At 38.8% G+C, this 8,195-nt stretch overlaps 1 long non-coding RNA gene across 1 annotated transcript; it reads left to right on the top strand.

Annotated features, from left to right (window-relative positions):
• Nucleotides 1-5,163: 5,163 nt before the first annotated feature.
• On the top strand, nt 5,164-7,637 carry LOC107184625. Its single transcript, XR_001515525.1, has 3 exons — nt 5,164-5,313; nt 6,486-6,563; nt 7,599-7,637. It is a non-coding gene; the product is annotated as an uncharacterized LOC107184625 (long non-coding RNA).
• The last annotated feature ends 558 nt before the right edge of the window (nt 7,638-8,195 follow it).

Raw genomic sequence — 8,195 nt, 5'->3', positions numbered from 1 at the left:
TCCTATCTACTTGCCTGCCTGCGTGCATGCCTGATTGCCTCTAACTGCTTCTGCCTGCCAGCCTGATCGCCCCCTGACTGCCTGCCCCTGCCCTCTCTGCCGGCCTGATCGCCCACAACTGCTCTCCCCTACCACGACCCACCTCCTAGGCTGGGGCCCGCCTCCTTCACATGAGGTGGCAGAGACACCAGGACCGGCCTCCTCCATGCTGTGTGGAGCAGTGGGACCCCCAGGCCTCACTGCCTGGAGTGGCCGCTGGGCTCTGCCTCCGCTGTGCGTGCAGCCATCTTGTGACGGCCATCTTGTGATGACATTAGGGCGTGATGCATGCGGGTGTGATACCAAATAGGCTATTATTAGTATAGATGTGAGGATAAATAATCTTTAAAATTAATAGACTATTTTCAGAGAAGTTTTAGGTTATAGGGGAAAAAATGAAAAGAAATTATACAGTTCTCCTATATTCCTTTCCCTCACACTTCCCCACTGCCCCCCAACCACACAGTTCCCCCTATTATTAACATCTTACATTAATGCAGTACATTTTTATAATAGATGAATGAATAGTCATAGATTATTAGTAACTAAAATTCATAGTTTACATTAGGGTTCACTCTTTGTGTTATACATTCTTTGTCTGATATATGACATCAGACAAATGTATGATGTCATATAGCCATACAAAGTAGTTTCACTGCCTGAAAAATCCCCAATATTGCACCTAATATTTCCTCCCTCGCTCCCTCCAAAACCCTGCCAACCACTGATCTTTTCAGAACATCATTTTATCTTTTTCAGAATGTCATATAGCTGGAATCATATGGTACATAGCCTTTTCAGACCAGCTTTTCTTGTTTAGCAGTATGCGTTTAAGTTTTCTCCATGTCTTTCATGGCTTGATAATTTTTTTAATTGGTAAATAATGTTTTATTGTATGGCTCTTCTACAATTTATTTGTCCATTCGCCTATTGAAGGGCATCTTTGTTGCTTCCAAATTTGGACAATTATGAATAATCACATGCAGGTTTTTGTGTGTACATAAATCTCCAACTCATTTTTGGTAAATATCAGCTAGTGTGATGACTGGATCATATACTAACTGTCTTCCAGACTATACCATTTTGCATTCCCACTAACAATCTATGAAAGTTTTTATTGCACCATGGCCTTACAGCATTTAATAGTGTCATACTTTGGATTTTGGCCATTCTAATAGGTATGTAGTGTTATCTCATTGTTTTAATTTGCAGTTCCTTTATGACATAATCTTGAGTAGCTTTTCATATGTTTATTTGATATCTGGTATCTTCTTTGGTGACATATCTATTCAGCTCTTCAGTCCATTTTTAAATTGGACTATTGGATGTCATATTGCTAAGTTTTGAGAGTTCTTTTTATATTTTTGTACTCACATCCTTTATCAGATAAGTGTTTTAGAAATATTTTCTCCTCATTTGTATTTTTATTCTCTATATAAAGACATTTTTAGACAAGCAAAATCTCAGGAAATTGATCTCCTTTGCACCTTTTCCTAGGAAGCTACTAGAGGAAGCACGTCAAACTCAAAGGCTAACACAGGCCAAATAAACAAGGGTTAAGTTTATGTGGGTCGCAAAAAAACAAAAGCTTCAATTTTCATAAAAAAGTAGGTTTATTTCAGTAGAGACATGCTGAATACAAAGGGATGAAATAAATGAGTAATCATTAACATAAAATATAGAACATTTTAATAAAAAGTATTTTCTTGAACATTAACTTACCAGTTTTCTTACATACTGTTATATTGGCTGGGCCACAAAAATATTCATTGTGGGCCGCATGCAGCGCATAGGCCGTGAGTTTGACATGCTTGTCCTAGAGAATGTGCTCCATCCAAATGAGAGAGAGAACTCAAAAGAAGGAAACAGGGAATCCAGGAAGCAAGGTCCAACACAAGAATTAGCTGAAAGGAATTCCTACATTGATGGCAAAGAAAACTCCCAGGACAATCATTGTAAGCCTAGAGCAGTGGTCTCACACCCCAGTGAGTGAAAGATGATCACTGGGGGCAAAAGAAGAAAATAATATAATTTTAAAATTTATTTTTATATTAGCCTTTTAAAATTTCTATTTTTGCTTGTGAACCATAATATACATACTACTTTTTTACATAAAAATATATTTATAAACAAATAAATAATACAAACACTGGAGGTATGTACTTTTTAAAAACAACTGATAGCAGTCTATCATTTAAAATATCTACAGGCTCCTTGCCTAGGGAGAAGCAATTCAGGATGGACTGGAGGTCAGAGGCCTTTAAAGGAATTTTACAGAATAAAATAGAACTGATAAATTATATGACAGGTTTGACCATGTGGAAAATTGTATAGAAAGCCTTTTTACAGAGCTATTGGAAGACATCAAGACTTAACATGTGTCAAAGAAATGTAAGCAAATGAACTTACAATTATTAATTCCAAGAAAAAACAAAAAATATACAAGAAGGGAAACATAATCATGGCATATTACTTATATTAGTAGTAAACAATATTCATTTAATAATTATCATAAAAACATTAAATACATATTTTGCTGAAAAATAAAAATAATTACATTAAGAAGATTCAAGGAAGAGAGGGTACAAATAAGCAAAAGTCCTCACTATATGTACTCACCTGAGTTAATGAAGAAATAATAAAATATTAACATTAATTTAAAATATGGTGGTAAATATCAAAAGAAGCTGCTATATAAGAATTGGAAGTAGTTCCTTTTGGTAAAAGAAAAGAGTAGGTAAGGATAAGTGGAAAAGGAATTGTTTTTTTAAGTGACACAACATAATGATTTCATTTTGTAGAATATTTGCATAAAATATTCGCATATTATACTTTAATAAAAATTAAAATGACTTTTAAAATTTATAGTAACCTACGTAAGGAAATATGCATACTAGGTAGTAATAGTTTCAATAATGGTTAATATAGGGAACTATTAAAAATATAATGTTAAATGAAAAAGAGGATAAAAATTGGTAAAATATATAGCTGTTTGGATAAATTTTCAAAAGTTAGCCAACTCCAAATATACATGTCTTTTGTTGGCATAAAATCTGGATGGAAATACATCAAAATACATTTTTTAAAATACATCCAAAGTAGTTATCACTGCATGATAAGCTAGTGGTCATTGTAATATAATTTTGTATCTTTCTATATATTTTTTTAACTATCCATAATAAAATATATCACTTTCTTAGGTAGGAGGAGAACTGTTTCAAAACTTCTCTGACCTTCGTTTACAATGAAAATTGCTGAATCGCAATCAGGATTCATGCACCTGATGTACCCCAGACCACAGCAGCCTGAAGGATACAAATTGAGTAGCATCGGGTGGTAACCTTTCTTTTGCTGACTTTCAACCTGCCTACTATTTATTGCAGGTGCCAAGAGCTCCCACCCACCTGGCATTTCTGGGCATTCCCAGGGGTTGTCTCGAATGTGCTCAGGAACTGCCCATCTGGTATCAAGACGAGGCTGCAGCGTCTGCTGAGTGAAGATCTGCCAGGCACCTCTGCCACCCAGCAGAAACCCTGTGGCCTCTGGAGCTGTCAATCCACCAAAGCCGGCCTCTACCCTCCCCTCACCCTGAGTTACAATCTATGTAAGAGCTAAAAAAGAAACTCCATCAAGGCCCCAAGGTTTTAGAAAGCTTTAGGTAAAAAGAGCTCCTCAGGGATTTCATTTATTTGCTTGTAAACCTAAAGTTTGCACACACACACTGCAAAAATCAGTGCACAGAACTGGACCAAAAGAAAATATTACATTGGCCTGACTCCCCTAATTAACTGGGGCTTCCGTTGAGCCAGACCTGCCAGCCCGACTGCCTCTTCCGTAAGCCCCGCTCTCCCTAGTTCTTCCCCTGGGGGCTCCCTGGGTGTGTCAGTGAAAAGAATTTTGTTGATCCCACCACAGACCTGTGGGAAAGTTCAGTCATGTCTGAATTCCAAAGGAGAGAATAGATAGGGGCAATTACTCACGTTTTACAGATGGGGACGCTGGAGCACCAAGGGGTTGAATAAATCGTTCAAGTTCACACAGTTCCTAAGTGGCAGTGTGGCTGCAGAGTAAGTGTTCTCGCCACACTGGCACGGGAGCAGGACTGAAAACTCCACTCTGTGCCCGGCTCCCTGTGTTAGAGATCACTGCCCTCAGAGACTTGACCACCTAGTGATAAAGTGACAATCTGGGTTTAGGCATCTGACAGAAATTGTAAGAATAACCTTATGCAACTACTATGGCAGGATCAGCCCTCACATGCAAGGGCCACCTCCTCTGTGAAGTCTTCCTGGGGCCCCCCAGTCAGGACCGAATCTCATCCTGTCTCTTATTCCCACAGCACTTCAACTCTAGAGAGTGTATCACTGTCTGATTCTTTTTACAGTCAGTGATTCGTGGTAGCTTCTCACACTAGAACATGAGCTTTGTAAAGACAGGACTCGTCTGGTTGCCCCTAATGTTTGCTGCAGTGCTCATCACCTGCCTGGCACAGAGAAAGTATTCAATGAATGTGTTGTTGAGTTGCTCTAGCCTTGTGCTGAGCACTGGGTGGGCATGCAATCGTTGCTGATTGCTGATTAAGTGAGGAACAATGCCCATTGAGGCCTCTCCACAGAACAAAGTGTTAGGTCAAACCCTGTGGAACTGTCATCGGCCAAATTGTTTAAATATGGACAATTTCCTAAGTCCATTCAATATAAGAAAAATATTCTAACAGAATAGCCAATGAACCCTAGAAAGTGTTTCCTTGCAAAGTTTTGAAATCACCCTTCTCGTATATCTTTTATAAATCAACCAATAGCTGTTAGATATTATTTTGTAAAAGTACTGAAAAAGTCCAAATTCTAGATTGTAACTCCTCAAATATTCCAAAGCCTAGACAACAGAGATGAGTTTGATTCCAACGACTTACTAGTAGTTCAGCATGAGTCCCTAGGGTCGTGTGCACAAGGCCAATTTTTAACAGTCCACCAGAAGAGAAAGTGGTTTTATTCATTGAGTAAATCTTGGCCCCAAAGCCAGCTGCGAAAGACACTCGGGTGCCTGGTAAATTGGGGTTTTGAGGTGCACTAAATCCTCCACTGTTCCTCGCCTCCCCTCTTCTGTTCCCTGACACACGTTAGCAGGTGGATCTGACTGTGTATTGGTGTTTGGGGACCAGTATCTGTTTGGAAGGAAAGCCAATAATGGGGATTCCATCCAATAGATAAGAATGTTCGTCAACTGGCAGCTTTTCTTGCCTGGCTCAAGCCTCCGGAACTGATGGCAATAAAGGTAGCTTACCGTGTCATTTATTCACATTTCACCTGGAAACTGTATCATTTCTTTGAGCTCTCTAGAAACCATTGCCTGGAAAAAAAGGCCCAAGATGCCTGTCAGACCAAACAATACCCATTATATTTTATTACATGGGTTGAAACATAAGACTTTATGCTCCATTAGCAGAAGGTTTCATTTTCACTCCAGGAAGGGAGTTTCAAATTACTACATCTTATCTTGTTCTTTCTTAGGTATTTAATATAAAGGACCTTAAATTCCCCCACGCCCACCACCCCAGGCATTCAGAAGCTATATTATCAGATTTTACAGTCTGAGATAATGTGGTATTGTCAGAGTACCGATATATATGTGGTGTATTCTTTTAAATAAAACTACAGCCTGATAAAAAGAAGAAGTTTGCTCTCTAGTGGCTGACTTATAAAAGGCTCTGAGAACCACACAATAAGCTATGGAATAAAAAGAGAAAAATTAACAGCAATATTTCTGTAACGAGGTCTGAGTAATTATTTGGCTTTTATTGATTTTTATAAGTTCCCCTACAATGAAAATCTACACCATAGCAAATGTGCTATGGAAACTTTTCCTATTAAAAATTTTCCTGTCATTAAGCTAATTTTGATTCTAAATCCTTAGAGTAACAATTATGTTTCTGGTGTTTTATTAGCCTATTGTACCTTTAGAAAGCTCTGTGGATCCGTTTAATACCATATAATTAATGTCTATTATAGACATGTTGCCCAGTAATATAATATCATTAGAGCTTTTTAAACCATTTTTAGTTCTTTGCAGGAAGATTATATATATTCAGGAAGAAATAGTGTAATTATTAATACAATGCTAATTAGAATCACTTTATTACTCCTTTTACTACAACCCACTTTATAAAATTTTACTGTAACGTGAATTATAAAGGATAAAAATTATTGTGTGCCCCTCTTAAACCTGCCTGCCCTGTTTTACTTCCTCATTATATTCATCAATCAGTCTGCCTCTGCCTCCTGAAGTCCACATTATTGTTCCCAACTCTCTCCAGTACCTTCATCACATAACAGGAAGGAGACACCACCCCAGGTCCCTAATGTTCCACCATCCACGCTTCAGAAAGGAGAGGGTTGCCTAGGAAGCTTTCTACCTGCACAGTAATCAATACTTTAAAATATTTCCAGATCAGTGAAGATTTCTGGCCTCATTTTACCTCTGAGAAAGGAATCAGATTGCATGAGCAGGCTTAAATGTCTCAGCAGGTGAGGACTGCAGAAGTAAAGCACTAGACAATGCAAAGAGAAGCATTTTATGGGCTTGAGGAGCAGACGTGCAGGACAGTGTGTGGAGGGATAGTAAGGAGAGAAATGATGCCATCTGATTTACATTTGTGACATTATTCTGGTTGCTGTATGGAGAGAGTGCCACAATAAGGACAAAAGTAGAAACAGGGAAACCTCTTTCGAAATGATTGCAATCATGAGCACAGTAAAGAGGACCAGGGTAATAGCCGTGGAGCTGGGGAAAGTGAATGCATTTCTGATGGATTCTGGAGGTAGAACTAGAAGATGGTGGATAAGAGGTGGAGGTGGGGATGGAGGTGAGGTGTGACTTTTGACTGAGCAACTGGGTGGGTGGTGAAGCCACTTAATAGAATTGGAAAGACAGAGAAGCATGTTGGGGAGGTGAGTGGAAGTGGGAATAAAGCATTCTGTTTTGGTTGGTGGTGCTTCAGTTGGAGAAGAGGAGGTATCAGAGGAGGTGTTCTTTTGGAGATAGTAAGAGAAAATGTCAGGAGATGTCCACACAAGCAAATCTCCTAGAAGTCTAAAGCTTTGGCGAGACGTAGGGATTGGTGATTTATACTTAGAAGTCTTCAGGATATCAATACTATTTATACATGAGATCCCCAAGGAGAAAGTTTGAATGGAGAAGAGAAAAGGCCTGGGTCTGACCATGGGACATAAACATTTGAAGTAGAGAGGAGAGGGTCAGCCAGGAAGATTGAGCAGAAGAGCCCAGAGTGGGAGGAAGAGCTGAAGATAAATGAGGCAACTCTGCTAAGCCAGGTAAGACAAGGACACAGAAGTGACCATCAAATTTTGTAACGCAGAGGTCACAGGTGACCTGTACCTCCCAATATAGGCATAAAACTTTTTCTCAGTGCAAATATGCAAGACAGAAAGAAACTAGTCATTAATACATAGTATTTTGGATTTTCTCCTATTATTTATGTGATAGAAAGTTAATTTATACTCAATCTTGGATTTGGAACCATTTTCTTTGAATTATTTTAGACTCAAAATGGGCCATAAAAATGATTTTGGATTTGACAAAGGAGGCAAGAACATACAATGGAGTCAAGACAGTCTCTTCAATAAACGGTGTTGGGAAAATTGGACAGACACATGCAAAAAAATGAAACTAGGCCACCAACTTACACCATACACAAGAATAAGCTCAAAATGGACAAATGACTTAAATGTAAGTCACAAAACCATAAAAATCTTAGAAGAGACCATAGGCAGACAAATCTCAGACATCGCTCACAGCAATATGTTTACCGATACATCTCCCAGGGCAAAGGAAACGAAGAAGAAAATAAACAATGGGACTACCCTAAAGCAAAATGCCTTGTGGATAGATTCACGTGGCAACATGTAGCCAACAGCTGGATAGGAACGGAGGCCTTCAATCCAACAGTCCTTAAGAAACAGAATTCTAGCAGTTTCTGCACTTGGATTTAGCTCCTTTGTCAGTCCAGCCTTGGGAGTCTCTGAAGCAGAGGACCCAGCGAATCTGTCCTGAGACTCTTGACCCACTGAAACTGGACAGTATAAAAGCATGTTGCTTTACACCACTATATTTGTAGCTATTTATTATATAATAATTGT

The sequence above is a fragment of the Myotis davidii genome, unplaced genomic scaffold (genome assembly GCF_000327345.1).
Source record: "Myotis davidii unplaced genomic scaffold, ASM32734v1 scaffold185, whole genome shotgun sequence".
Lineage (NCBI taxonomy): Eukaryota > Metazoa > Chordata > Mammalia > Chiroptera > Vespertilionidae > Myotis > Myotis davidii.
The sequence above is the reverse complement of the archived record's forward strand: the minus strand, read 5'-3'. Positions and strand labels throughout refer to the sequence as shown.